The sequence below is a fragment of the Silene latifolia genome, chromosome 1, assembly GCF_048544455.1.
Source record: "Silene latifolia isolate original U9 population chromosome 1, ASM4854445v1, whole genome shotgun sequence".
NCBI classification, from domain to species: Eukaryota; Viridiplantae; Streptophyta; class Magnoliopsida; order Caryophyllales; family Caryophyllaceae; genus Silene; species Silene latifolia.
In genome coordinates this window covers 185,671,860-185,682,125 of record NC_133526.1, presented here as the reverse complement: position 1 = coordinate 185,682,125, position 10,266 = coordinate 185,671,860, and positions in this window count along the sequence as shown.

The following is a 10,266-nucleotide window of genomic DNA, read 5'->3' as shown; positions in this document are numbered from 1 at the left end:
ACACATCCTCTCACGCTGCTCTGGATGATGTTCTTCCTAACAATGACGTCACTGAGCCTACAATTATTGAGATAACAGCTACTCCTCCTACTCCTCCTACTACTGTGGTACGGAAGACAACTCTTGATGTTATTTTCATAGCAGATACTCCACTTGTTTGAACAATCGATAAAACATCTGGTAAACGATCTGTCAGTAATGTCTATATTCGTCGATCGCCACGTCATTTGGCAAAGTCGATTGCCCGTGTTCCTTACAAAACCCCAGCTACTGCTGCAATCCCATTTCCCTTATCTCCATTACCAGTTGAAGAGGATGTTCCGGGTCGTGGTAAGAGGAGGGTTGTAGTTCCAGCTGAAGTATTCCGATCGCCCTATTTGCAAAGAAATATTAATGTTTTTAGGGATTTGAATCAAGCTGAGAAACAAGTATTAGATTTTATACTTGGCGAATCATATGATGAAACGGAGATTCTTTTCCAAAGTCAAAGTCAGACTTTGACAAGGAGCCAGTTGAAGCTTGTGCCTGAAGGCGATTGGATATCATCTCATGTTATAGATGTGTATTGTGAGATCTTAAATAATATTGAGATATTCAAATCCCGGACTTCCCCTTCTCGTTTATTTGTGCCGTATAGAAATGAAAGTGTTAGTCTTATTACCCTGTACTTTATCCAATTCTCGTCTATCATGTCTATTTTACATGATGTTGACTTCTAATTGTTACTCATACTGATTTTATTTTTCTGTTCCCAGTGTCTCTCCAATGTTGATGTTTCTGCAGTTCAACTAGTAAGTCTTTGATTTTGGTCTGCTTATATTTCAACTTAAGTTCATTTTTGTTTTTTTTATTCACTGTATTTTTGTCTTTTTAATTCAGTTTACTTTTTGTCCTTTTTCAGGTTTGCGCTCCAATAGTCTCCTCCTCATGCCCACCTTTATTGATTTGTATCGACCTCAGAACTAAAAGTAGCAAAGTGCAAATCATTCATCCTATGAAAGCCAGATCTGTTGATTATTCTTGTTTTATCCAACCTGTGGTACGTCTATTGTTTCCATTTTGCTTAGGAAAATGTGTGTTATTGTGATTCTACTAGGAAATGACTTTGTGAATGTATGACTTTATTTTGTGAAGCCTACACTTAAGGGTTGTGAATCTTATCACTTTGACTTCTTATGTTGACCAAGTTTCATAAAAACAAGTCTTAAGATTCACTGAACAAGGTCTGAGATTCACAACATAAGGTCTGAGATTCACAAAATTAAGAGCAAAATAGATGATTTTAAACCACGACCAAGTTTTCACAGAACAAGCCCTAAGGTTCACTGAACAAGGTCTGAGATTCACTAGTTAAGCTCTGAGATTCACAAAATTAAGAGCAAAATAGATGATTTTAAACCACGACCAAGTTTCACAGAACAAGCCCTAAGATTCACTGAACAAGGTCTGAGATTCACAAGATAAGGTCTGAGATTCACAAAATTAAGAACAAAATAGATGATTTTAAACCACGACCAAGTTTCACAGAACAAGCCCTAAGATTCACTGAACAAGGTCTGAGATTCACAAGATAAGGTCTTAGATTCACAAAATTAAGAGCAAAATAGCAAAATAGATGTTTATACCTGTGCTAAGAAAGACTGATTTCTGTTTTGTTCATACAGAAAGAAAAGCTCATCCGGCTTCTTAAACCAAAGGTGGCAGCACTGACAAGTATTTTGTGGACGCCCGAAGTGTTTATCCGAAAATCAAACTTAACTTCTGATGAAATAGATAATGTCATCTATTTATTGAACATATTGGAGAATTACAAATGAAACAAAAGTGATTGTCCAATAACCATATATACTGTAAGATTACTTTTTCAACTCTATTTATACATTGATAAATATAAATTTTTATAAGTTTGCAACACATTATTATTCCCTTTTTTCCATTTATAGGAAGCTCAGGTGAAGCGTTTTGCATTGAGGGTGTGCTATCATATTATTACATGTGATAAGAACGTATTAAGAGATAGAGTGAAAAAAGATGCACTAGAATGGAGTCGTGTACTGCTGTAAGAACCTTATTCTTTTAATATTATCATATTTTTCTTGCAAAACCTTTACATTTTTTAGTACTTTAGTTGATTAAATAATCTTATATGTTCGTATTATGGCAGTGGCTCTCGACCACTTTCTTACAGTGACCAGCAATTGTTGGATTATGTTTGCAGATCAAAATCGGCAAAAACTAAATTGTAATGATTTTTCTTTGATTTTTCAATATAAAAGTTATATGATTTTGCTTTGATTTTACAACATAAAAGTTATATTGTCAGAGATATTGACTAATTGCATTTCCTTAATATTTTAAGTGACGCTATGGTGTCCACTCCGTGGATGGAAGTCACAAGACAGGCTTTACAGACCCTTGGACCACGTGGCTTTGTTATGGATCAGGTAAGTATTATTTTCCTTTCCTTTTTGTTTTCATGTTTCATTTTACTTTTTTTGTGAATCCTATAACTTGTTTTGTGAATGCTTGAACTTATTTTGTGAATCCTGGAACTTGTTTTGTGAATCTTGGAACTTATTTTGTGAACTTATTTTGTGAATCCTGGAACTTGTTTTGTGAATCCTGGACCTTATTTTGCGAATCCTGGACCTTATTTTGTGAATCCTGGAAGTTATTTTGTGAATACTTTACCTATGTTTTGTTAAATTTGATTTTGTAGGTGATTGATATGTTTGGGGTTAAGTCCACACTCGGTAGATCACATCTCCTCTACTTGCCAACCACAGTATATGTGAGCTTCAAATCCTTTAGATGTTGATATTCAAGTATTTGCTTTCTTTAATGTTGCTCCTCTCTGGTTTATTAAAATGCTCCTACTTTTGTCACATGCAGACCGTTCACGAACAACGCAAGCCAGCTATTTGGGGTCAATACCTGAAGTCTGATTACATTCCAGTTGATGGGAGCAATATCCAAAAGTCCGAGACCCCTCTTCTACTATTTATGTTGTTTTTTATTTATTTTTATTCATGTGTATTGTTAATTGGTTTGTCTATTGCAGGTTTTTATTCCTATGGTTAACGATAAGTGTCGTCATTGGTGGGCTTGCGTTTGCGATTTAAAGAAAAAAGTAAATTTCATCCTCGACTCGAGCACCGATTTACATGCGGATCGTGATAACCACGCAGCCCACGAGATTGTATGATTTTTTCCCAAAATATTTTGGAGTATTTATCTTTAGTTTCTTAAAAATATATACATGTCATATTTTTATGCCCTATTGGCTTTTTCATGTTCCAGTTGTACCAAGTTTCATCTGTTCTTTGTGGTGGTTCATCTGCATTTGAACCTTTGCGGTTGATGTACATGAACCCATTTGTCAACCTTGAAGTCCCTCAACAAAAAACATGGTATGTAACCATGTATCTTCGTTTTTTAGGCTATATTATGAGATATATCGTACAAGTTTGAATGGTCCCTCTCTGACAAAAACCATGTACCCAATCCCATATTGCTGAAATGAATGGTTGAATAGTTGATCTTCACTTGAGATGTTTCTTTTACTCATAAATGTTTATTTATTTATAGTTTTGATTGTGGAGTGTTTGTGCTGAAATGGTTGGATGCGTTGGACAATCAAAGTTTATGGACCAACAGTGAATATTTTGAGGTATAGATTTACGGGTTTTGCCTTCTACCTTGCCATTGCTACATATTAAATATATACTAAACTGTATGAAAATCTCTTTTGCAGAAATTGCCTGACTATCGAAAGAAGATAATATTGGAACTTCTTAAATGGGATAAAAATACAAAAACGGTACACTTGCTTGACTTAAAATTAATGCAAAGTCCATTTGTTCATAAATTTGGTTAACATCTCTTAATTGTTAGTTGTTTTTGATGGTATAGATGTTTCATTGATGACATGTGTTCACTGGCGGACATCCCTTGCTTCAGCAGGCGTGCTATATCTATCTTGTGTTGATGTACTCAGTATTCGAAATGGTGAAATTCGGCCATATGACCTTGTTTGTTTGTAATGGTACCATGAATTAATTAGTCTGTAGTCTTGTATTTGAGTAGTTGAGAATGTATTTAGTAGTCGAGAATGTAATGCTACAAGGAATTGTGAAACTTGGATTTGACCATAAGATGAGACGTGTGTACTTCGTATGACGGTCTTTTATTGAGAGACAAAGATGTTTAATGCAAGTCGCCTTCTCATTTGATTCACATCTTTTTCTGCATGATGTACATTACATGATTAATGGATTCAGGTCTGGATATACCTTTGGCACAATTACATGTTTAATGTCATCTACTAAAGGCTTTACTTCATTGGGAAGCGATACTGAATTTACGCTTTACTTCATTGGGAAACAATGACATCGACTAAAGACTAAATTTTGATCAAAATCCACATTATAAAAAAGACTAAAGACTAAATTCACAAAAATACTTAATGCTGAATTCAGGTCTAGGTTTCATAATTTTATGTTCCAGTTTCACAAGATAAGTTCCAGGATTCACAACATTGAGTAAAAGAAACATCTTAAGTGAAGATTAATTATTCAAGACTTAGTTTCACAATTTCATGCTCCAGTTTTACGTAATTAGTAGTTCCAAGATTCTCAAAATTAGGAGTTATGTATTCTTAATTAAAGATCCACGTGGTCCAGTTTCACAAATTTACGCATTTTCAAATTTCACTTCAACTTCCATATTCAGTGCTCTCTCTTCAACTTCCATATTAAGTAACTGCTTCTCTTTTCAATTTCCATATTCAGTGCTCCAATTTCACATCCGCCATTTTTATTGAGCATCACCGTTTCTACTATCGCTATCCGCCATTTTCATTGAGCATTACCGTTTCACATCCGTCTTCGCCATTATCCGCCATTGCCATTGTTTACCATTTTCATTGAGCAAATTAGGTATTTTCTATCTACTTTCTCAAGTTTCGATTCATTCTCCTTTTGTTTCGTATTTTTCACCATAATTTTCAATCAACTTCTTTAATTCGTCAAATTATTGTTTTTATTATTGAGGGTTTAGGGTTTTTGCCAGTTTTTGTTAGTGAGGGTTTACGGTTTTATGGTTTTGTGATTATTTTATCGTTCTTTGGATGCCAATTTTTAAATGTTTTTGTTAGTGAGGGTTTAGGGTTTAAGGTTTTTGCCAGTTTTTGTTAGCTACATCTCATTTGCATTTCGTGAATCTAGGACCTACTTGTGTGAATCTAACACCTAATTGTGTGAATCTCAGCCTCTGTTTTGTGAAACTGGAAGATAATATTTGTTATACTTGTTAATAAGTGCATGAAATCACCTTATCTGTTTTCATTATCTTATCCTTCTATATTGCCAGTTTTTAAATGTATTGTTGGTTAAGTTTTCAGTAGCTACATCTCATTTGCATTTCGTGAATCTAGGACCTAGTTGTGTGAATCTAGGGCCTAATTGTGTGAATCTCATACACTGTTTTGTGAAACTGGAAGATAATATTGTTATACTTGTTAATAAGTGCATGAAATCACCTTCTCTGTTGTCAAACTTACTTAAAATGTTTACATTTTGGATTTATGTTCTGATGTCATTTTGCCTTACTTGGTGCATAATAGGAAGCAAGCTAAAATGAAGCGACCTGTTGAACCAGCTGCTGATTCTACTGAATCACCTACTGAAGCTACTTTGGCACTCTCTGAGCCACCTACAAAAAAGACAAGAATTTACAAAGACAGACTGCGTGTGTTGAGGACTCGGATGTCTCCTAATGGGCTTTACCACTTTCTCAACAATAAGGAGAACCCACCATCAGATAAGCAGATTGAAGCTATTCTTAAAACAGATGTTGTTCCGGGTCACTTGGCGTACTGGCTAGTTTCAAATTATGACCCCTGTACAGGATCGTTGTGTGATGGGAAACTCCTTGTTTTAGAGGAAGATATCCATCTGTGCATGGGATTGCCAATGGGTCCAATCATTATCAAAGAAGCAAAAATTGGAGATAAGAGCCCTTCTTATGTGTCTCTTTTGGAGGAGTTCAGAAGTCAATACAAAGGCAGTCCCATTGAGCTCAAACAAATTATGGAAAAGCTCTCTACACAAAGAGATGGTGGAGATGATTTCAAACGCACTTTCATCATTTATATCTTCAGTGCTCTTTTAGGCGGTGTTGTAGGCAATAAGGCAAGTTTGAGACTTCTTAAAAGTTTGGTAAATACTGAGTTGATCTCCAAATTCAACTGGTGCAATTTTATCAAACGTAAATTGGCTGACCAAGTTGAGTCTTGGCAAAAGGAGGAGTTGCAGACCAAAAAGTTGAAAGAAAATTAGTTTGGTGGACCTATTATGGTCTTGGTTTTTATTTATTCAGACCGATGTGTCTTTAAAGCACGCCTTGTTACTCGGCAGTTTCCAACGCTCTCAACTTGGACTAAAGAAGCTATATCCCAGAGAATTAAGCAGGAACTGAATGACAAAAATTCGGCCAATAAAACTTTCGGGAAGGGTTCTATTGAGCCTCCACTGGTCATCACTCAGCATAAGGCACTTGCACTTTTGCCTACTATTGAGTTTAGGGAGTCTTCAAAGCCACCGAGTGCACCTTTGCCTACTATTGAGTTTAGGCAGTCTTCATAGCGAACAAGTGAACAACATTCTGAAGATGAAGAACCTTCTGATCCTCCTACTGAGTTTATTAATAAACTTGCGCTTTCCGCAAATGTTGATCCTCTTCTACCTAATAATTCAGGTAGTACTACTGAGTTTGTTAATAAACTTGCAGTTTCCGCAAAGGTCATGGCTCAACCTTTCATGGAGTACAAATCTCTTGCTAGCCAAGCTCTGAGCAAACTACCTTCCTCAGCAACAGTTTCTAAACTAGTTGCAGCTGTAGATGGTATGGCAGATGGTTTTAGGTTATCTCAAGAAGACAATAATGAGGAGGGTAATGTACAGGAGAGTGTGCAGGGTAATAGTGGGGATAATCTAGCTGAATTGTTAGAGGCATTGGACGTGATGGGTAAAGCTTTGCAACCAATACAGTCACGTTGTTCACCACCAAAACCAGAATGCCAAATCATACCACTTGGTGAACCTTCAACATCTTGTATTCAAGCTGATGAACAACCTGATCATCTTTTATCTCCCTCTTATAATACTGCTACTGATGATTTCCCTCCCGTCAGTGATGATGCCTCCCCCGTCAATGATGAACAACCTGACCATTCTGAGCCCACAGTGGTAGCGGATGATCATCATAATCAAGAATGGTGGGTTGAGTACAATAGGAGGATAACAAGTGAAAGAGATATGCAAACAAGTTCCAGCGCTATTAATGATGTCCCTTCCGTCAATGAGCCCACTCACGCCACTGTGACTGTTCTAGCTACTCCTTCTACTCCTCCTCCTCCTCCTGTGGTAGGGAACAGTGATCCTTCTTCTTCACCATCTGCCAGTAAGGAGTTGAGGGCGTGCAATCAAGAGAACCTATCCAGAGAAATAGTACAAAATGATGCACTAGAATGGCCTCGATACACTGACAATGAATTGCTGAATTTTGTTCGAAAGAAATCAAAGAAAGCTAAACAGTAATGTCATATTTTTGCTTTGATTTTTTGATTTTTTTATTGTAATAAATATATCTACTAATTGAATTTTATCAATAATGAAGTGATGTTATGGTGTCCACTCCGTGGATGGATGTCACAAGAGAAGCTTTGCATAGCCTTGGACCGACAGGCCTTATTATGGATGAGGTAAGCAACCCCTGAGTATTATTTTCCTTTTCCTCCCCATGTTTTCATTTTGTTCACGTCACTCGATGTGCATGTGATCCTAACAAATTTAATTTTGTAGGTCATTGATATATTTGGAATTAAGTGCACATTCAGTAGAAGAAATTTACTCTACTTGCCAACAACAATATTTGTCAGTCTCAAATCCTTTATATGTTGTTATTCAAGTATTTTGCGTTCTTAGAGTTGGTTTGTTTCTAAAATTGCCTTCTTGTGACTTGTAGAGTCTTCATCGAGAAAACAACCCCGAAATTTGGGGTGCGCACATAAAGGACAGTTACACTCCAAGTGGTGGTAGCCATATCGACAAGGTCAGATATTTGTGAATCCTGGACCTTATTTGTGAATCCTGGACCTTATTTCGTGAATCCTGGAACTTGTTTTGTGAATCCTGGACCTTATTTTGTGAACTTATTTAGTGAATCCTGGACCTTATTTTGTGAATCCTGGACCTTATTTTGTGAATCCTGGACCTTATTTTGTGAATCCTGGAGCTTATTTTTTGAACTTGTATTGTTAATCTTGGAGCTTATTTTGTGAATCCTGGACCTTGTTTTGTGAATCCCGGACCTTATTTTTGTGAATCTTGGAGATTATTTTTTGAACTTGTATTGTGAATCTTGGAGCTTATTTTGTGAATCCTGGACCTTATTTCGTGAATCCTGGAACTTGTTTTGTGAATCCTGGACCTTATTTTTGTGAACTTATTTGTGAATCCTGGACCTTATTTCGTGAATCCTGGACCTTGTTTTGTGAATCCTGGACCTTATTTCGTGAATCCTGGACCTTATTTTGTGAATCTTGGAGATTATTTTGTGAACTTATTTGTGAATCCTGGAACTTAATTCGTGAATCCTGGACCTTGTTTTGTGAATCCCGGACCTTATTTTGTGAACTCCTTGACCTTAGTTTGTGAACCTGTTTTGTGAATCCTTGACCTTGTTTTGTGAATCCTTGACCTTGTTTTGTAAATCCTTGACCTTATTTTGTGAATCCTTGACCTTATTTTGTGAATCCTGGACATTTACTATCTCAGGTTTTTATCCCTTTCCATAGTAACACGGAGCCGATGCATTGGCGGGCTTGTGTCTGTGATATAAAGCAGGCAAAAAATTTCATCCTTGACTCATGCGTGGCTGTTAATGTGGATTCTGACAACAAGCATGCCAAAGAGATTGTATGATTTTTTTTTCCAAAATATTCTTATTGCCTTTTCTTTTAAAAGTATACTCCAAAATATATTTTGATCTTGTTATTGCCTTTTCTTTTTCAGGTACATCATGTTTCAGCTATTTTGGGAGGGTCATATAATTCTTTGGAGTTCATGCACACGAACGAATTTGTCAATCTCAAAGTCCCTCAACAAACAACAAAGTACGTAAGCATGTATCTTTTTCCTTTTGTTAACAGATCAATAGTTATTATTTTGAGCTTGTTGATTTTAAACCATTTACTGTTTTTTTTTGTCTAGTTATGATTGTGGAGTTTTTTTGTTGAAGTGGTTGAGTGCCTTGGACGATGATAGTTTGTAACACCCCGTAATTTCGAACCGTTATTATATTGCGGAAGTAATTTATTAATCAAGTTGAATTTAATATAAATGTATTTGAAGTAATAATAATTCAATGAAATATAATTCTATTATATTTTGAAGTAAAGTATTTATTTTGATAATTTCGAAATGTTTAAAAATAGTTTAAACCATGTAAAAACCTTTTTATTTCGAAATAAGGGTATATCGGGAAAAATGGCAATTCTTCTGAAAAGTGGGCAAACGATTTCGGAATGGGTCATATGAGTACTCAATCTTCTTGTAAACTCGTGTTTAGGAATTTTGGCATTGTCGGAATTTGCATTTGACGAACGGTTCTAATTATCGTCGAAACGAGCTAAAACCGACAAATGAAATTCCGCCACATCCCGTCTCCTCTTCCTCCTTGTCCACGGCACCCCCTCCTTCCTCCTATCCTTTGGATTTTTCTTTTCTTACTTCATTTCCTTTGAACATTCTAAACTATTCTACACTAAAAACACCATTAAAACTAAGCTTCTTAAGCTAATTTTCATCATAATTCACTCATTTTTACTCCAAATTTCACAAGGATTACATATTTGGAATCCTCTCTTCATTTTCAACATCCTAGTATGTATTAAATTCATTTGCCCTAAATTTATTTTGTCCACCATTTTTAGGGTTTTGATTATTAGTGCTTATAATTGTGTTTTTATTGTTTATTTAGGTGAAGATTTGGAAGACGAGTTTGGAGACTCGTATATTGTTGAAGATAGTGGCTAGTTGTATATTAGGGTTTGGTGTGCAAGGTGCTAGTTGCTCATTTTGTTGCTAAAGGTAACATATTTCGAGTTACTCGACGAATTAATGTCACATTCTTTGCTTTTTGTATGATTTTGTGATTGTTATTTGAGTAGTTTATTTCACATGAAAATATGTGTTAAATTCATGT